We start from the raw sequence: 21,788 nt of genomic DNA, 5'->3' as shown, positions 1-21,788 counted from the left end.
GAACTTGGATCTCCCTAGAATAAGTCTGACACTAGCTGCCATTGCACCACACATTCTGCATCTTGCACATCACATACCGTACATCCCTTTTTTGCCCTTGTGTATGTAATTTCTGTGTATTGGCATAGCTTTTGTTTCTTGCAAACATTCTTCTTTTCTCCATGAATGCAACCGTGAGCAACCTTTCCCCGCCCCTCGATTAGATCTTGGTGGGGCTTCCAGGGGCCAAATAAAATTGCCTCAGGGTTGGCTGGGCTGAATCTACTCAAAGGGTCTAGTTGCCTACTACCATCCCATTCAAGGATAAGGTCTCATACCCGAGAAGAGGCAGGCACTTTTTTGTGTAAGAAACCAGATGTGCTGAGCCACAGGGAGGCTCATTCTAGCCATGGCAAGTGGACCAGTGCAGGTGGAAGCATTTTGACATAGGAAGTGCTGGAAGATTATGCCAGATCCTACTCAGTGACAGAAGTGAGGGATAACTGTTGCTTCCCTGGAATATGGTAGAGCACATGCTGTGCATGGAGGAAGTCCCAAGTTCATTCATAATAAAAATCAGAGTTATTTCCGGACTAGTTTGCTGAGCTTGCATCCTGATTTGCTTGCGCAAAGGAAGTGGGAAGGTTTGATGATGATGGGAATTTATTTAGCGGTTTCTGCAGTGTTTCCCCATCACTTTCCTTATTGCAAAGAGAAAGAGAGAGAGAGAGAGAGAGAGAGAGAGAGAGAGAGAGAGAGAGAACAAGTCCAATATGCGGGAAGGGGTGGGAACGTGTTGGACCCACCCTGCCCCAGAAGTACCCCAGGGAGCAGGGGAAAGGAAAGGCACTACCTGGGCAGCTCTTGCTACTCAGACTAGAGAATACTATGCTAAATGGACAAATTGCCTGACTTCATTTAAGGCAGCTTTCTCTGCAGCATAGCTCTCACTTTTATTATATGTGATCCATGTGTTTCAGGGAGACAGACCTCTCAAGCATTTCCATAACTTTAAATGAAAACCATGCCTGTAACAAAGCCAGGATTTACAACTCCCCTCCCTTCTCCAGGAAGGATCTTTTGTCAGTTTCTAATGCTTTGTTCTGTAACTCAAGAACTCAGAGCTGCTTTCTTTGCTTTTTGTTAGTCTCTGTTTCCATCGAGGGGTTGGGGGGGGGGGTTTAAGAGAAGAAAATAGACCTTTGCTCACCCAGGAAGATCCTTTGTTTGCCTGCATAATAGAGCAATAACCTGCCACGGTTAACCCCTTGCTGTTCCACTGTTGCAAAAGACAGGCGGACTTTCTATAATTAGGTTGCCAATAGCAGGTCTGTTTTCTCTATTTCTGGGCACCGGGTAATCAAATATGACCCCCCCCCAGCAGCTGAGCGCAATGCATGGCATTTCCTGGGCTGGAGAGATCTGCATACAGTTTTGTTGACATCCCTGCATGATCTTCAAGTCCACAAGCCAACAAGCAAACTTCAAAAGACTTGGGGGTGCATACAGATATGCTCAGCTTTGGGATCTCATGCATTTATTTCTGCTGTGGGGTGAGCTCTGCTATCTTCCACTGCTGATGCATGTACATGTACTTGGCTCTGAATTTGGGCAGTACTTAATGGCAAAACACCTGTTTTGGATGGCGATTCCAGGTTCAATGTTTGGGATCTCCAGATACGACTGAGAAAAATTCCTTGCCTGAAACCCTGCGGGGCTGCTGCCAGTCAGTGTAGACAGTACTGAGTTACCTAGACCAAAAGTCTGACTTAGTATGAGGAAAGATCCTAAGCTCTTGCAGCAAAAGCCCCTTCTAGAAGTTACCTTGTTTATTTGGATTGGTTTGGTTCACTGCTGCAACACATAAGCAGTGCCGTTGGAAATATATCATCTGTACAAGCATTTATAACTTCAGTGAAGGACACACAAAAAATATGCCAGGCACTGTGGAGTTCAGCTAGGAATTTTGTTGGTCAGGTGCCAGTTCCCTGTGCCACTGCAGCTGTTGCCTTGAGGGCGAAACTGCAGGTGATTAAAGTTGGGCTTCATCATTCTGGATGATTTATGAACATAGAAAGCTGTCTTCTGCTAAGTTGCCACACCCCTCACTGGCCCCATTTTGCACTCTTTGGGTGGTTTTGTTTTTGCCTGGTTGGAATGTGTCCTTGCATACATGGAGGCTAGAGAGAGGGTGTGTGTGTGTGTGTGTGTGTGTGTGTGTGTAGAGACAAGCTTACCATGCACAGGTAAAATTTATATTAATTGCTCCATTAATTGGTCCCATCCTGCACGGACATGTGGCCTCCAGAAGATTGCCCAGAATTCGCCCCCCTACCCCCGGCATAAAGGAGTGGTCTGGTTGAAACCAGAGACTCACCTCTGACTCCCAGGCTACAACATAGGACCCATTTTTACATTTGATTTATACCTTACAGAGCTGATAAGGCACGTGATGAATCCTAAAATGGCAATTCACAGAGCACAGTGTTCCCTTAGCATTGCTACTAAATGCAAATCAGCCCTGCAGTATGGCAGGAGAAGGGCACAAGCATGTGGGTGGCAGGAAATACGTACCTTATTATTATTATTATTATTATTTTAAATGGCCCATTCCATTCCCCTGCCACTTCGTCCAGACACACATGTAGTGCTCCTTTGGTCTGGCCAGCCTAAGGTGGAATCCAACATGGCGGCAACAGCTTTGCTGAGATCCACCTGATGTGGCCTTGCTACCCATCTGCAGGTCCTGATCTACTGGCATTAGGCAGCTGCTAGTAGTCATGCCTCTGCAGGGCTGGCATAATGTACCATAAGTGCTGCTGCAGGCAATGAGGCTGGCAATGCACTTTCTGCCAGTCAGTGGAGGCCGTAGTGCTGAGCTTGACCACCTAGCTTGGCTGAGTTCCTGCTTCCGATCACAACTTTTCTCTCTGCTTCTAATCAGCTAAATTTGGCCATGTTCTTGGAAGGTGGAACATTTTATCCACAAACTGTGGTGTGGTTTCATCACACTGGCCTCCGTTGCCATAGCTTGGCTTAATGGAAACTACGGTAAGTTGGTGTTACCTGCAAATGACATCTGCTTCCTAGGTTTCCTTCCTCCAGCTGAAAAAAAAAGCATCCGCTTGGACCACTCCAGCAGTCATCACTACTACATGGGTCAAAAGATTGTCTGTTTGCTTTCCAGTACAATCTCCTGAATCAAAGTTCTTAACCGTCTAGTCCTGGCTGCAGTGGGAAGCGTCCAGGTGATGAAGCTCCATATTGGTGGGACACAGAGTGATGATGGAACATGCAACTCTCCAGACATGGTGTAGTGGTTAGAGCACACTACTCCCATCATCCCAGACCACTGGCCATGCTGGCTAGGAATAGTGGGAGTTGCAGTTCAACATGTGGGGACCCAAGGTTGAGAGAGGCTGGGTTAGTGTTGGACTATGACTTTGGGAGACCAGGGTTCAAATCCCTACTTGGCCATGGAGCTTGCTGGGCCAGTCACCAACTCTCAGCCTAAGTTACCTTACAGGGTTGTTAGGAGGATAATATTGAGAGAGGAAAAACCATCTTGCCCTGGCCTCTTTTGGGAAGGAGGGTGGGATCTAAATTTAATAAACAGATGAAATAAATGCACCACATTGAGCTCCTTAGGGAAAATGCAGTAATGATACAGGTGGCCCCCCTCCACTTATGCAGGGGTTATGTTCTGGGCCCCCACATGCCTAAGTGAAATTGTGTGAAGTGAGGAGACCCTCTAAACACCCTTTAAATGCCCTTTCTGCCACACTCTCTTCAATCCACACCAAAAAATATTGCATCTAAAAATATCCACAACTAGAAGGTGAAGGATGAGTGGGAAAGTGGTTGCTGCTGCTGTACTACCCCCCCCCCCAGCAGTTAGGTGGGGAGGCTAAGCAGCATAAACAAAGCCCCACTCTGGTCCAGGGAGGGTCTCCTTGCAAGACACGAGGACTCTCCAGCTCTCGCCTGCCATTTCTGGGTTGGAATTGAATTGAATTATTTCCCAGTGCCACCCATATATGTAGTCATGCGCAAGTCAATTGCAAATAATAGGATGGACGCTTGTAATTAATTTTGCAAACCCTTTCCCTAATATTTAGTGCAGTCTGATCAGAACACAATAAGAACCTGGTTGCTGGATCCATCTAGTCCACCATGCTGTTCTCACAGTGGCCAGCCAGATATCTCTGGGAAGCTTCCAATTCTAAGTAGGGCTTCAAGGCAATTTCTCTCTCTTGCTGCTGCTCCCCATCAGCTGCCTCTGAATCTTGAGAGTCCAGCAGCCGTCGTGACTATTAGCCATTGATTAGATTTCTCCTCCATTAATTTGTCTAAACCCTTTTAGAAACCATTTCAGCTAGTGACTAACAACATATCTTGGTTCTGTGAATTCCATCAAGTTATTTGTCTGCTATGTGAGGAAGTACTTCATTTTGCTTGCTATGATTCTCTTGCCAGTCAATTTCATTAGGTGACCCTGAGATGTAACCTTCTTTGACAAAGGAAAAAAACATTTATTTCTATTCATAGTCTCCATGCCATGCATGAGTCTTTTAAAAATGCAATAATGTCTCTTTGTTAAACTGTCTTCCTCCCCACTCCAATGCTATAGCCTTTCCTACAAGGTTCTGATGCTCCGACCCACCCATCTGCCAACCACATTTTTCTTTTGGTTGCTCTTTTTACATCTTTACGCGTTAAATGATACCCTTTTTTGAGATGGTGTGACCACAGCTGTCCACACTAAAAGTACCCAATTCAGCATCCCACCAGTTTTTGGGTGGGCAAAAAGACAGCAATTAGCTTTCCACCTCATCTGTTTTCCAGCCTCACTTTTAAGAGAATAACAAAATCTGGTCATGGTGGGGACTCTAACAAGCACTAAGCTCCCCTGTTACTCTTGCAAATCTTTCAGCAGAAAGGAAATGCAATCAGAACTGGAGTGGGCATTCCTGGCACCAGCTGGACCTCTGCAAACCATCATGGTTGACACCAGTAGTGATCTCCTTGGGCAGACAAGAAAGGTTGCAGCTTGCATGGCTGCAGTTATATCTGCATCAGCTCTGAGTCAGTCTTGGTTTAGACAGTCTAAGGCTACTTCAGATACCAATTCTGGCTGCCATTAAAGGGCTTGCTATTTAGTTTGTTATGATTGCATGTTGACTCTCAAGGAGTGCAAGGAGTGGGCAAGGTGTTTGTGGGATTTTTAAGTGCCAAAACAATTTGTACCATTCACTTGGGGTGTGTGTGTGTGTGTGTGTGTGTGTGTGTGTGTGTGTGTGTGTGTGTGTTTGTGGTGGGTAGATTTGCTGCTCCAGCTCAGACAGCTGCATTGGGCCAACATGGGGGGGGGGGCACATCTTGTAATTTTGTCAAGGTATTGGAGTTGTTTCTGCAATCTTCTATGAGTCCCAGCTTCAGATGTTACACTGCTTTATGTCACTGGCAGTCTGGGTTTATAGGAATTAGACAGCTGCAGTAACACCTTCACTGGATCACACTGTCTGTTTTACACATGGAAATGTGTCAATTAATTTTTTTAAGCTTTCGACTCCAGAGTTGCCTGCTCCTCTCCCCTCTTCCATTTGCACAGACCCTTTAAAAAACCACTGTTGCATTTCTCCACTCTGCCAGCCTGTTGCACAACTTCTACTGAAATGACAACGATAACTACCCTTGTGATGAAATTCTTTATATCAAATGAGGAATGTTTGGGTGTGTGTGTGTGTGTGGGGGAAATCAAGGATCTGTAAGAAGTTGGCGGTTTCTGTTATCAAAGTGCCATGAATACAATCTTTAAACATATATATTTTTCTGTTTTTCATATGCCCTCTCACTAATGTTGTACTGGAACCACATTTCTTGGGGAGGGGAAATAAAAATCTCTTCTTTACTGAGACGTTTTTGTTTTGCATTTGTGTGAATACTGATGGATTTTCCAAAAATCATCACAAGAAAAGGGAAGAGAGTGTGTGGGTGTACAGGGGGGTGTAAGAGACAAACACAGAGAAAGATTTCTAGAGGGTAGCCATGCTAGTCTGTTATAGCAAAATCAACATAGAAGCTTAACAAATATATTATGGATGCAGCTTTTGCAGACTGGGTCCAGTTCGTCAGATACATGAATTGATGCAAAGGAAGAGAAGAACAGAGGTCCCCAGAAGCCATTTGCCATTAATCTATTCACTGCTAGGGTACCTACATGTCCTACTTTACCATAGCTGTCAACCGTCCCTTATTTGGCAAGAAATTCCCTTATCCCAGCGCCGTGTCCCGCTGCTGTCGCTTATTGATGATGTCCCTTAAATTTCCCGGGTTTCATAGGAAGCAGCTCCTCTCCCTCCCTCCCTGCCTGCCAGGGAGGAGGGGGCTCCAGCTGTGTTGCTTGGCTGCCCGGCATGCCCTCTTCCAGCCTCCTCTCACCAGCCTCTGCCCCTGGGAGCCCCTTCCTGCTGGGACTGGCGGGAGCCTCAGGGCCTTCTGCCGCCATCCTCCTTGTGGCTGCTGAACTGAGCGTCTCTGCCTGGGGCCTCCCCTCTGCCCGTTGCTACCGCCGCCCCTCCCGCTAAGCCGTACTGCGGTTGCACCGCCGAAGGACCTAGATGAGATGGGCAGCCTGGCACGGCCTATGAATTGCTGCAGAGCCTTGTGAGGTGAGTGAGGGCAACCATAGAGAAAGCAGTTCAGAGAGGAGAGGAGGAGGAGGAGGCAGAGGTGGAGGCGCGGGCGGGTATTCCAAGGGCTAACCACAGAGGGGGGAAGCGGAAGGAGGACTGCAAGCGCTTTGTAGATTTGTAGTGGTAGACTAGCATAGATGGTCTGATCTGCGGGTTTACTTTGGGCGCCATTTCCACCCCCCTCCTCCCACCCCGCCTGATGGAACTGAGAGCTGCAGATGGAGCACGAGAGAAAAGATACAGAACTGCAGCAGCATCTTCGTAGCTTGGACTTCGTTTTGCTCGAAAAGTGGTTGCTGCTTGTAGTTATTTAATCGCAGTGTTTCATCAGCTGATGTCTTGAGCAGCAACCTCTGGAAACGAAGGGCTAAAAACCGGTGCTGCTCTCCAAAATTATCTGTTCCCTTTTAACTTCGCATTTCAGCTGGTTGACTAAAATCCCTTATTTTGGCTGCTGATTCCTTATTTTCGAGGCTGCTGGTCCCTTATTTTCAAATCTGTAAGTTGACAGCTATGTACTTTACACAGAACAGTACTCTGAAGGAGTTTATTTGAGGAAGGGCTGTAGCTCAGTGGCAGAACATATTTGCATGCAGAAAGTCCCAAGTTCAATCCTTGGCATCTCCAGGACAGATACTGTGCCGGAAACCCTGGAGAGCCACTTTCCAATAGACAGGTAAAATAAAGGTAAAGGACCCCTGGACAGTTAAGTCCAGTCAAAGGTGACTATGAGGTTGTGGTGCTCATCTCGCTTTCAGGCCGAGGGAGTCGGCGTTTGTCCACAGACAGCTTTCCGGGTCATGTGGTCAGCATGACTAAACCGCTTCTGGTGCAATGGGACACCGTGACAAGAGCCAGAGTGCATGGAAACGTCGTTTACCTTCCTGCTGTAGTGGTAGCTATTTATCTACTTGCACTGGTATGCTTTCAAACTGCTAGGTTGGCAGGAGCTGGGACAGAGCAACGGGAGCTCACCCCATTGCACGGACTTGAACTGCCGACCTTATGATCGGCAAGTCCAAGTGGCTCAGTGGTTTAGACCACAGTGCCACCCACTTGCTAATAATTGCCAATAGACAATAGTGAGCTAGATAGGCCAGTAGTCTGACTAAGTTTGATGTTGGCTCCAAATCTGGTTTCAAGAACCATAAAAAGAAAGGAGGAATCTTGTGCCTTTCAGGGCACAGCCCTCCAATCCACCTCAGATCAGTAGTGTTAGTTTTATTTCAAGGTAAACACATTTTTACACCTTTCTCTATCTAAAAAATAAACTGAAATAACAATGGTAAGTTCTCTAGCCTGACTTTCTATTCATAGAATCCTAGAACTGTAGAGCTGGAAGGGATCCCAAAGGTCATCAAGTCCAACCCCTGCAGTGCAGGAATCATAGTACAGAATTCCTGACAAATGGCCACCCACCCTCTGCTTAAAAACCTCCAGTGAAGGAGAGACCACCACCACCACCCGAGGGAGTCTGTTCCATGGCAAGCTGAGAGTTAATGTTGATAGTTTTATATATATATAGTCTAAATACATATATCCATATATGAATTTGAGCCGGGATAGACAGCAGTTCCTTGTGCCAGGCAATTTCTCTCCAGCTCCTGGAAAATCCTCTTTTTCTTATGTAAGATATTACCTTTGGAAGTAAATTTACCATGATGTGTGTGTGTTTGTTTGCTTGTGTTTGCCAATAGGGCCTGGGGCTTAATGTCACTTGTCAGTTTGACACCAGCCAATGGGGAAGCCAGCTTCAAGTCTCTCCTCCAATATGCTATGTTTATTACTAAAGGCAAATGAGGCAGCAAATTCATGTACTAAGACAAGAGGTCAGCTCTTCACAGGACATTTAGTCTGTGGTTTCAGTGGGGAGGCAGAACACGAGCTGTGTTGAAGAGATTGACTGTCAGTTTAAAGCACATGACTTCTCCCAAAGAATTCTGGGAGCTGTAGTTTTCCCCTTACAGAGCTGGAGTTCCCAGCACTCTTAATAAGCTACAGTTCCCAGGATTCTTTGGGGAAGTCATGTGCTTTAACTGTTTGGTGTGTATGCAGCCTAGGGGTATGAGACATCTACTTAGACCAGGGGTCAGCAAACTTTTTCAGCAGGGGGCTGGTCCACTGTACCTTGTGGGGGGGACGGACTTTATTTTTTTGGGGGGGAAATGAACAAATTCCTATGCCCCACAAATAACCCAGAGATGCATTTTAAATAAAAGGATACATTCTACTCATGTAAAAACACGCTGATTCCCGGACTGTCCGTGGGCCGGATTGTCCGTGGAGTGTATACATTACAGGTTATTTTTATAGGGCTTCCCACTTTTCTGGCAATGCAAAGCACTATCGATCAGTTAAGTAAAAGAGAAAAGTTATAAAAAGGGAAGAGGCTGTGGCTCATTGGTAGAGCATCTAATTTACATGCAGATCCCAGAGCTCATGGTCTCAGGTTCAAGGCTGGGAGAGCTCCCTGTCTGAAACTCTAGAGAGCTGCTGCCATTCAGTCTAGACCAGGGGTCAGCAAACTTTTTCCGCAGAGGGTCGGTCCACTGTCCCTCAGACCTTGTGGGGGGCCGGACTATATTGGGGGGGTGAATGAATTCCTATGCCACACAAATAACCCAGAAATGCATTTTAAATAAAAGCACACATTCTACTCATGTAAAAACACGCTGAATCCCGGACCGTCTGCCGGCCAAATTTAGAAGGCGATTGGGCCGGATTCGGCCCTGGGCCTTAGTTTGCCTACCCATGGCTTAGACAAATACTTGTGGAAAGGGTCACATTTCAACCGTTGCTCTTGGAGCCAGTTCAAATTTAATAGGTAGGCAGCTACAATACCCGAAATGGGGCATCACTGTCCTTTCTGCAATGCCAGCAATAGTGGGATTAAGGGAGGCAGTCAAGTTTCCCAAGGCTGGACATTAAACAGGAATGAGACACGCTTAGCTGCAGTAGTTGATAAGAATTGTGACTCTGCCTGCAAAGCAGCTTTCAGCAATTTTTCTGAAAATGAACCTAGCAGAAGCTGCACCTGCTGAAGATGCCCTAGGACCTCTGCACTGGACAAGGGCTTAGATTAGATGACCTCCAAGGCCCCCTTGAGCTCTATAATTCTATGTATACACATAATTTGCTAACATGAAGAGAGTCGCTATGTAATTTCCCCTACCCTCTTCTCCACTTGGCTGAAATACAGACGGAGCTAGCAAATGGATGTGGATTAAGAGGCTTTGCCTGGCAGCTGTGCTTCCTGTTTTCCCAGCCTGTAATGTGCCTTAATAGCCTTTCCAGACGTGCATTATTGGGCTGATCACATCTATCTGATGGGCAATTTTCTGCTCTGATAGAGACACAAAGCAGCCCTTTGAGTCATCTGAGTACCTGCCACTCTTCACCTTGGTCTCTGCTTCATTCAGTCAAGCTTCCTGTTGTTTTTCTCCCTTTGAGACTGCTCTCTGAAAGTTGGTGCACAGACTTTTTTGGCTTGATCCTGCAGAAGCCTGGCAATCAGGGTGCGATGGTGAAGTTGGAATACGCGTAGCCTTGGGCAACAGTTCACATTTAAAGGTGAACTTACCTAGTTCAAACTTTCCAAAACAATACAAAGCCCAGCCATCCTTTCAAAAGTCGCTCTTTCCTGAATTTTGCAATGCAGCTATCCAACCTAGTAATGCACATACTAGGGTAAAGTGTGCATATATTGGTATAAAGAACATAAAATGCATTCTACCCAAGCAAATTGCCCTGCAAAACTGTGTATGTTAAGCAACATTCGTGCTGATTAATTTTCATGAGAAAGAACATTGCAAACAGGTACGGAAATGTGGAGAACTGAACTTGCAGTTGGTAAACTGGAAATCTGAGAGAAAGCAAATTTGACTTATTCGTCTATCCCTAGTGGGGACAAGTGCTTACTTTGTGTGTGAATGCTATTCTCCACTGCTAGGAAGAAGATAGCAATACGGTTCAGACAAGACACAGTATTCACATGCAGCAAGAGGTGGGGAGATTCAGGCCCTCTGTGCCTCTCTATCTGGCTCTCAGGACTCTGCCCGCAGTCTAGGGGTAGGCAATATGGTGGACTATAATTTCCATAATCTCTGCTCCACCCTCTCCTCAAGCTCCAACTGCTTCTTGATTACCTGGACGGAGAGGCTGTGTGTGTTCTCCCCCTCTAGAGCCAGCCCACCCATGAGGGAGGGTGAAACAGCTGCCTCAGGTGGCAGAAATGCAAGAGCTGGTGCCTCCACAGATATCCACTTGCCCCACCGCCACTGGAGAAGAAACCCAGGCAAGGTGGCAGCGGCACAGTAGCACAGAGTTCTGCCGCCCAGCTTTGCTGCTTGTCTCTCCTACCCCCAGGGGCAGAGAAGGACCAGCAGCAAAGCTCTGCCAGCTCAGCAAGAGGGGAGGCATTTCACAGCCCAGCATTGCTGCTGGTTTCCCACCTCCTCCACCCAACAGGGTGATGAGGCTTTGCCTGGACTCCTTGAGGGGAAGTCCTTGCAGTTCCATGCTCTTCCCAACGTGGGGGAGGCAGTGAGGCATTTCTCCCCAGGGACCAAAACATCTTGGGCCACCCCTGTTCTCCCTGTGTTCTCCCCATTCTGCCCACATCTCTACCCTATTGTAGTGGCTGCACTGGGGCATTGTGGTAACTGCCAAAAAACCCCAGAGTGTTCTGCCAGTGCCTTTGTCCACTCAAAAGTCCCCCAGCCAGGTCCTTTCCCATCCATGGGGCTGGGAAATAAATAAAAACAAAAATAAAAACAAAAATTTATTTATATCCCGCCCTCCCCAGCCTTAGCCAGGCTCAGAGAGGCTAACACGCAGGTTGCGATTCAGCACTTCTGTGCATGCGCGGGTTGTGATTCAGCGCTTCTGCACATGCGCAAAGTGCAATTTAGCGCTTCTGCATATGCGTAACCGCCAAAACCCGGAGGTAACCCATTCCGTTACTTCTGGGTTTTGGCGGTCCGTAACCTGAAAAAACGCAACCTGAAGCATCTGTAACCCGAGGTATGGCTGTAACGTGATAACACCGGGGAAGCATCGCTGAGCAATTAATAAAGAGGCATGCCATGTCTAGTTTAAATTCAACGCTAATGCACTGTTATTGCATCAATGATACATTTCAGAATGCACCCACTCTGTGATTTACCCCTCACAGAACTACAGTTCCCAGCACTGCTTGTTAAAGTAGTATGAAAATGCTTTAAATGTATGGTGTGGGTATGACTCCATTTTGGAGGGGTCCTCTGAGAGCACAATTGGAAGGAAGGGAAATGGTCGTGCTTCTGATCCCAGTCTCTTGCCGCTGCTTTTCATTCAAAATGACAGCCGCCACTTGGCAGGAAGGTGTACCAGTTGCATGTAGTTTGTGCCTGGCTTCGTTCTTCGAATATTTCAAGCCAGCGCAGAAGGAAACTCTTTTGTGTACTTCATCAGTTGCTGCTTCCTTTCCTACATACTTTCATTAACTTTTTTTTTAATCCTCTTCAATTTTGTCCTCACTTGCTAGTGATCAGAAAGCATAACGGCAGTAATTAAGCAACATGCAATTAAAGAAGAAGAAGAGGAAACAAAACAGAGACAGAGCCCTGGAGTCGGAACACCAGCTAGCTCAACCCCTTCGGGGCTGATGGTGTGACATTTCTTGTCCTCCCCCTACCCTTTTGAGATGTGAGTTTTCTGGAGTGTGGAACTCATTTTTTCTGCCTTGCTAGCTCATTACCTTGGATGATGTCATCTCTGCAAACTGGAGGGTCCTGAAATGAAACGTGGCTGTACAGGGAGAACAAGAACGAAAACATGGTGCAGGTTAAGAGAGAGGAATACAGTAGAGGAGATCCTTCCTCATTTGAGAAAACGTCTAGGAAGAGCTGAGGGTCCAGAATTCTGCATAAGTGTGGCTAGCATTTCCAGCGTCTTATGTGCAAGTTCAGACCAGGATATGTTTCAGCCATGGCTGTCAAGTGATTTAGAGCCCGTGAATCATCTACCCCCGATCTTCGGTTTGCCTCTCCTCTGCCTCCTCTTCCTGAAGTTTCAGGAATTACCAAATAAGGGGCAGGATAGTGTCGAGATGTACTCCATTAAATTTGCCTTGGGGGTGACCAGATGGTTGGATTTTGCAGACATGCATGAGCATCCTGTTGCTCACCTGAAAAGGGATCAAACTTTTCTGAGAATTCCCTTGAAAGCGCTTGCAAAAGCTTGTGTTTGTGTGTTTGGTGTGAAAGCTGACCAATATACAATTTTTTGTATGCGATTTTGCCTGATATACCTATGCTTACAAAGTAATTCTTCCTGCTATAATGCATTTCTGCATCTTATTCACATAAATCTTGGCATTTCCATGCACACTTTACCCTATGTATAATTTGGCTGGAAAATTGAATTGAAAACATCAGACAAATGCGCATTTTGAAGGATGGCTGTGTTTTACGTTTGCAGATTGTTTCAAAAAATGCAGATTAGGTTGGTTCATCGTTATACGTGAACTGAATCAAACTTCTTTCCCCCACCTCCCAAGAAAATTCCTGAATAAATTTCCATAGGATTTATTTATTTTATTTCACAAAATTTATATATTACTTGATTGTAATAAAACCTCAAAGCAGTTTGCAAAGGTTTGCAATGTCAAGATGCAACTGCAGCCATGGGCTTCTCTTTGCAACTAAATTTGTAAATGCAGGTGTTCCAGGAGCAGCTTATCAAGCAAACAAAACCACCTGGCACTTTTAAAACTGCAGGCCAGAGATGGGGAGCTTGTGACCCTTTGGATCAGCCTTTCTCAACCTGTGGGTCCCCAGATGTTGTTAAACTACAACTCCCATCACCCCTAGCTAGCAAGGCCAGAGCTCAGGGATGATGGGAGTTGTAGTCCAACAACATTTGGGGACCCACAGGTTGAGAACCGCTGCTTTGGATATTGTTGGACTCCATCAGCCCCAGACAACATGAATGAATGGTTGGGGGTGATGGGAGTTGTAATCTAACAACGTCTGGATGGCCACAGGGTCCCCATCCATGCTGTAAGCTTTGAAAAGTCTCATTGTGGATCTTTTTGCTCAGCTGTCTCTAGTGCTGTTGCCACATAAATGCCAACTGAAATATTTCGTTTGTTTGTTTGTTTCAAATGAAAATAAACCATTTATAGAGTTTACAGCAGAGGTGAGGAATCTGTGGCCCTCTAGACAAGGGTGGAAGGATCTGTTCGCTTCAGCCCTCTCAGTTTCTCATTTTTCCAGCCCAAAATCCAGTTCTACACAGTCCTGAAACAATTTGCTTTTTAAAAAAAGAAATCCTCATGAAAATTCATGTGTTTTAGAGCAAATTTCTCTCCGAAAACACATTCTGTATGCAGTTTATGCAGTACCCATTTTTGCAAGCAAATATAATGCATTTTGTATGTTATTTTAACTCTTACCTTCATTGTTATGCAGACATTGCCCAAATATGTGCATTTTTGTGGCTAGCTGCACAACTGAATTTCAAAGTTCATAGATGTGTGACTGTCAAAGAATGGCTGTATTTCAGATCTCTGGTGTTTCAGAAAGTGCGGGTTTTATAGATTCACCTTTGAGAACTGATTCAAATTCCTCCCTCATCCCTCCTTCCAGCATTGCTGGGCTACAGCTATGAAGCTCAATGGGTGACCTTGGGCTGTCGCCTGCTCTCAGCCTAATCTACCTCATAGGAATGTTGTGAGGAGAAAGAGGGGAGGATGAGGGCAATGTACACCACCTTGAGCTCCTAGGAGGAAAGGTGGGCTATAGATGTAATCAATCAATCAATCAATCAATCAATCGATAAACAAGCCCGAATCCAGCCCTCCGACTCAACTCTGCCTCCAACCTGGCTGGCTCAGCTCCCTTGGAATTTTGCTCTCAGGAAGTGGGGCAGGATCTGCCTCCGTCAACTCACCTTCTCTTACAAGGACACCCAGCAACTGCACAATGGGACCCTCTTCCTCTTTATTGTCTGAACTCTTCCCCACTTCCAACCCCAAGATCCTCCTACCCCTTCTCTGGCAGATCCCGCATTCATATCCTTTACTGGCTGGGCGCCATGGGGCCTGGGACAACCCCCTTGGTTTACCATGTCATACAAACTTGGCCAATGTAAGGATTCGAGAACAAATACACATCCCCACCTCAAGATCTGAAACGAACCTGCAGTGACTTCTCTCCTAATTCTGGCCAGTCACTTCCTGTAGTTGACCGCGCCCACACAGGATCTGGAATCTTCCTGGGCTCTGTTTGTCATAAGTCCCAGTTTATATGACTTATATTTCTGAAATAAGAAGAGTTGTGTGTGTGTGTGCTCCCCTCCCCCTTTAAAACAAGTGAGATACCTAGCCTTGAGAAGCCGGTGAGACCTGGATATCTTCAGCGATTGGTGTGGGGGAGAGATGAGAATTTTGGGAGATGGCCGTAAAAATAGCTTTGACATTTCAAATGTCAGTAGGCTGCCAGAAGCTTCTATGGTCTTTTATGGGTTTTTTCCTGTTGGAGAGACTATTGGAAAGAGTGGGAGAACGAAACCAGATTTCTTAGACGTGTTTTGTTCTATTTCTTTAAGATGTCCTGCCTGTTTCCTGGAACAATATAATGCCTGGGTTACTGAGACCTTGACAAAGGAGAGAAAAGTAGGTTTTCTGCCAGTAATGGCCAGATTTTGAGGCGCCTTTGAATGGTTCCATCTCTTTTTCACTGCTGATCACCTTTGCCCCTCTGGACCAATTCCAGCAGTAATGTAGTGGAAAATTCAGAAATGCAGGGTCCATTCATGATAGCTACACTTCCTCAAAGCCTCTCTCCCTTCTAGGATTATACAATCTTCCAAGATTATGCAATAATAATAATCATTATTTGGGATACACTGCCATGATAAATGCATAAAACTCCATATGTTGCCTTTCAGTTAGAGCTATTATTTTCCAGCACACACATAGGCAAATGATTTGAAGTGCTCCGATATCTTCTTCCAGAGTGCCTTAAGGTGTGTTTTCCTTGAAGTTCCATTGTCCCTAAATAGAACTTGCACACCATTCTCTTGCAACCTTAGTTTTCCTAAATCCTTAGCTCTGGAGCATAAAAAACAAGTCACCCTTGGTGCTCTTCCCATGAATTGCTATGGGTGCCCCTTCGCAACCAACAATGTCTGGGTAGCCACTGTTTTCTTGTTTTCATGTTCCATGACTGATCACCACTAAAAAAAATAAATAACTACTACACCTCAGATTAAAATCTCACATGTCAAAGTCACTGGTGTGAATGCCTTACAGTTTTCAAGTGATGGGCGGTGTGTGTGAGTGTGAAAATTAGGAAAATGTTTATATATATATATATGCGTTAAACACTGTGGACTATACTGAACTATAGCAATGTGGACTATAGTTGCTTCTGGGGCCCCTCTGGGATTAGGGGCCCTGAAGTTTAAGATTATTATTATTAATAATAATTTAATTATTTATACCCCATCCATCTGGCTGGGTTTCCACAGCCACTCTGGGAGGCTTACAACCTATCTAAAAACATAATAAAAACACCTGTCCTTAAAAACATTTCCTAATGTCTTCTAAAAGTCAGATAGTTGTTTATTTCCTTGACATCCGAAGGGAGGGCGTCCCACAGGGAGGGCACCACTGCTGAGAAGTTTCATAGTAGATCTGTCCCTGCCAGCCTGGTCAGATTTTATACACGGGATGGGGGAGGCACCGTCATCTCCTTCGCCTCAGGGAGCAAAATGTACTGAGGAGATCCCTGGCTGCTGTTTATCCCTCTGTAAAGGAACTGCATAAAGGGGCAAAAATGCACTGTACAATCCAGCCATGTGGCTCCGAGTGGTGGTTTGACTGAAATCTCAGTGGTGGCAGCCATTTTGAAAACTGAGCTGAGGGGGAAGTAGGACCCTACTTCCTCTCCATTTCATTTTCAAATTGGCTATGGGTCTGGTTGGTGATCTTGGGCCCAGAGGAGAATGTGAATACCACATAACGAGGCAGGCAGTGCAGCCCTGGGAATATTTGGGGAGAGAAATAGTGGTGGCAACAGCAGCAGAGAGAAAACAGAGGTGGGACAGTGGTCAGGGTGGCATGGAGGGGCCCTTGCCAAGGCCCCTTTCAGATCTGGCAGCACTGAGAGCCAGCTTGGTGTAGTGGTTAAGAGCAGTAGACTTGTAATCTGGTGAACCAGGTTCGCGTCTCCACTCCTTCACACACAGCTGCTGGGTGACCTTGGGCCAGTCACACTTCTCTGAAGTCTCTCAGCCTCACTCACCTCACAGAATGTTTGTTGTGGGGGAGTAAGGGAAAGGAGATTGTGAGCTGCTTTGAGACTCCTTAAGGTAGTGATAAGGCAGGATATAAAATCCAAACACTCTCTCTTTCTCCTGGACACAACCCCAGTAGTGGGTCCTGACCCACCAAATTGTTAAAGGATATGATCAAGGCTTCCTAAATTTGGGTCTCCAGCTGTTGTTGGACTACAATTCCCACCATCCCTACCAGGACTGGTAGTCAGAGATGATGGGAATTGTAGTCCAAAAGCAGCTGGATACCCACGTTTGAAAAACCCTGGATTAGATATATGCATGAAGGATATGGCTGCCAAGAGCTCTTAGTCATAATAGCTACATGGAAGCTCAGATTTCAGGTGCAATATACCTCTGAATATCAGGTGCTGGAGATGAACTATCCCTTCTTGTGTACCTGGGCCTATCCAGGTCAAGCACTGTTTGCCTGTATTGACGAATATTGATTTTGTGGATATGGATAGTGTTTATGTGTTTGGTCTTTATTATGTAAATCATTGTATATATTTGTGTTTTTTTTTCTTTGTACTGTAAGCCACTTTGAGATCTCCAGGTGTAAGCAATTTATAAATGGAAATAATAAATTTAAGATTCTGGACTAGATGGATCCTTGATCTGATACGGACAGCATCTTTTTAATACATCAGGCCCCTTTGATTTCGTTTTCTCTATTTGTTCCTTTCTCTGGGCTTGTGCTTGGAGGCAAAAATAAACCATTCTTTCCCCAAATTGCTTTAGATGGGTTTTGGTACTACAGGGATGACTTTTGTACCCCCACCAGGTGCTACAGGTAATATTTCTGCCCCCTGAAGAAAGGCAGAGAATGAAAGCACACATACTCACACACAGTCTTTCTTTTTCCTTTGATGCTTTCCTCCACCCCATTTGCATTTCCCTCTTTTGACTTTATCTGCTTTTTATTCCTATCTCCCAGCACTCGCTTTTATGTCTTTCTGTTTGAGAAGTGTAGAGATATAATTATAGAGTGAGAGGAAAGGCTGAAGAATTTAAAAACAAGGTAACATTACATGGGACTTGTAAGTAATACCTTCTGCTGGGCAAATTTTTACTATCTCTGAATGGATAGCAACTCTGATACATTTCAGGGAGCCTTTGGTACGAACCTAGAATCATAGAAGGGACCCCCAGGGTCATCTAGTTCAGCCCCCTGCAATGGAGGAATATGCAGCTGTTCCATACGGGGATTGAACCTTCAACCCTGGCATTATCAGTACCGCACTCTAGCCAACTGAACTATCCAGGATCTGGGGCTGCAGTCCTAATTTCACTAAGCTGGGAGTACCGGTAAGTCCCACTGAAATCAATAGGGTTTGCTTCTGAGTAGGCACAGTTAGAATTTGGTGCTGTTAAATATGCTTCCCCATATCCACAAATATTTTTATTTATTTATTTGCTCCATTTCTATCCCGCTCACCCCCTAACTCTTCTAGGCAATTCACATGCTTATTTAAAGAATGGAAATGCAACCTCAAAAAAGTTTAAACGGCACAAGCTAGCTCCATGCAATACAGTTCAGCACGTACAGACACAAACGAAATCTAAACAGCCAGCATAAACGCAAGCAGCATAAAATCAATATGAAACCTGCCTAAAAGTCAGCCAGGGGGAAATAACTTAGTACAAGTATTGAAAAAGCACCAAACATATATACAAACTGTTATGAGTTGGAAGAATAAAATAGTCTCCACTTAGACATAAAAGTGAGATGGCGTATTCTGGATGTTGACGTATCCTTTCTGCACGCCTCCAGCACTTTTTCCTAATTCCTTTGTGGCTCCAAGTAAGTGTCAAGATACCACACTAGCCTCAGGCAATTCTTTATGATTCTGAAATTCAGTGGATGTCTTGAGAGGGAGCACATATTTTCCCCTCTGTTCTCAGACTCCTCCACCCCAACCACAAGGAGTGCTTAATTACATGCAGCGATGTCATTTTCTTTCCTTTTTTAAAATTAGAAAACTTGTATTTAATATTCAAAAATACTTACCAAAAAAAAATTCTGCAAAAGCTTAACATGCAAATGAAAAACAAACATTGCTGATAAATTTGTCTGGCTGGTCCACAGGGTCCCATTTGCTGCATATTTCTAACATGCTCACCATAGCATACCTACACAAAACATTGCAGTATGGAGTGCTCCTGCTGAGGGTGCTAGCCAGCCAGCCAGCCATGCCCCCTCCCAGAATACTCCATTCTATTCCACTGCCAACTGAGTTTTCCATTTTCCCTTCTCCCAACACTCAGCATACTGTGTTCGCTAAGCATGCCCAATCATCACTGGTCTGTTTTTGAGAGCTTTTTCCTTGGTGGTTGTGTTTTATATATATTTTCTCTGCACAGTGTATTACGTGGCTCCATTAGAAGCCACACTTGGAAGGTGAGTTCTCTAATTAGTTTACTGGATGCTGCCTGACAGCTGCATTTTTTCCCTGTATCTGAGTTTGGCTAGAGTAGGTGTGCGGAACCTTTGGCCCTCCAGAGGTTGATGAACTACAATTCCCATCAGCCCCAGCGAGCACAGCCATTAGTCAAGGGTGATGGAAGTTGTAGTTCAGCAACCTCCTGGAGGGTCAAGGTTGGATACCCTCTGCTGCATATGTGGGGTATATTTTGAATCAATGTTAAAAAAACAGAGATGGGAGAATATCCCCACTGGGTCCAGGCTAACAGACGACTGATACTGCTGGATCAGGATAGTCCAGCATCCTGTTCTGGCTGACCAGATGCCTGTTGGATATCCACAAGCAGGATTTGAGGACAAGAGCACTCTGCTTGCTGAGGCTTCCAGCAGCTGGTATTCAGAAACATTACAGTGGTACCTCGGGTTACAGATGCTTCAGGTTACAGACTCCGCTAACCCAAAAACAGTACCTCGGGTTAAGAACTTTGCTTCAGGATGAGAACAGAAATCGCACAACGACGGCGTGGCAGCAGTGGGAGGCCCCATTAGCTAAAGTGGTACCTCAGGTTAAGAACAGTTTCAGGTTAAGAGCGGATCTCCAGAACGAATTAAGTTCTTAACCAGAGGTACCACTGTACTGCCTCTGGCCACAGGGCATAGCCATCACGGCTACCAAGCATTGATGGCCTTATCCTCCATCAATTTGTCCAACTTTTAAAGCCATCTAAGTTGCTGGCCATCACTCCCTTCTGTGGGAGAGAGTTCCAGAGTTTAAGTATGCCCTGGGTAAAGAAGTATTTTATTTTATCTGTCCTGAATCTTCCCACATTCAGCTTCATTGGATGTTCTTGGGTTATGAGAGAGGGAGAAATACGTGCCGCAATCCACTTTCTCCATGCCATGCATAATTTTATAGACATCTGTCACGTCACATCAACCCTAACTCAACTTTTCTCTAAACTAAAAAAAATCCTCAAAGCTGCAACCTTTCTTCATAGGGGAGTTGTCTCACCCCCCCCCTTTGATCAGTTCGGTGGCCTTTTCCTGATCCTTTCCCAACTCTACAATATCATTTTTGTGGCGAACAGAACTGTACACAGTAATCCAAATGCAGCCAGACCATAGATTTGTACTATGATATTGGCTTCTCCTGTGACTACATCTCTGATTTAGGAGTAGGTATGCAGCTTTCTAACTGAAATGCAGCAATTGCATCTTAAGTTAAAACTTTTTCCACTGCATCTCATCTCTCTTTGCTTGTCCTCTGTGTTCTGTACTACTGGTTTTCTCAAGTGCTGAGCACTCCTGATTTTCCTTCATCCTCAGTATGTAGATTTCTAGCATTCCTGAAAATCTGCGCCCTTCATCTGGACAAAATAGCCCTTTTGATAGGATGTATCATAATTTCACTTGGTGTCTTTAAAACTTTCCCTCTAGCATTGCCGTGTTTGGCCTAACAGAGTTGGCAGTGCAGAATTTCTGAGCTTTATATTCGGAAAGTGACATCTAGGTGCTAAGAGCTGCTTGTGCGATAGGCATTTCACACACATCAGTCAGACTATTGGGTTTCGAGCACAGAGTCCCACCAATCAAGCCTTTTCCGGTTTTTCGTTACACGGGGTTGTTAACTTGACCCTGGAGAAAACTCCAGCAGGTGCTTTTGAAGAAGCTGGTTGTTAGAGAATCTGTAGAGTTCATTCACCTCAGTTAACACCATTGGTGTTTCAGCAGGAAGCCAGTTTGCTGTCCAGGTTTATGGATTATTTAATTCAGTGATTGAGATCATAAATGTTCCTGAGTAGCCAAGTGAGTGGTGAATTTTTTGGGGGGTGAAATGGCCACACCTGAAAGCTTGCCATAGTATTTAAAGCACCCAATCAACAGTAGTCAAAGACTCTTTCTTGTTTTCTGCATCCCTCCGGTAACTTGAAATGCATGGGACCCTTTCATGCTTTCTGCACACACATATAGGAAAGACTACGTTAAGTATAATTGTTTAATTCACACTGAAATAGAGAATGCCTATGTGTCAGGGCTGGAATGAGGAGGAATGGTGCCCGCCCCTTCTCCTGAACCTTCCCAAGAACAGAAGGACATTATAGATTTAGAACAGTGGTTTGTAGAAGGATATAGTTGAGAGACAGCTGAGGGGGAAAGCTGGGAAATATTGGAAGAAGAACAGCAGGAAGAAGAAACACTGGGGGAGAGACAGCTGACAGACTCAGTGTCTTTGGAGAGCATTCTTGAGCCGCCGCCCCCCCTGAACTAGGTGCGCACTGAGAGTAGTAGAACAGAAAGCTCAGAGGTGGAAAGCCCAGATCAGACGGTGCAGGGGTGACGTAGGATAAGAGAGACGCAGGGGGCTGGGC

This window comes from Podarcis vaucheri, assembly GCF_965113315.1.
Source record: "Podarcis vaucheri genome assembly, chromosome: 14".
Classification (NCBI taxonomy): Eukaryota; Metazoa; Chordata; class Lepidosauria; order Squamata; family Lacertidae; genus Podarcis; species Podarcis vaucheri.
Note: the sequence above shows the minus strand (reverse complement) of the source record.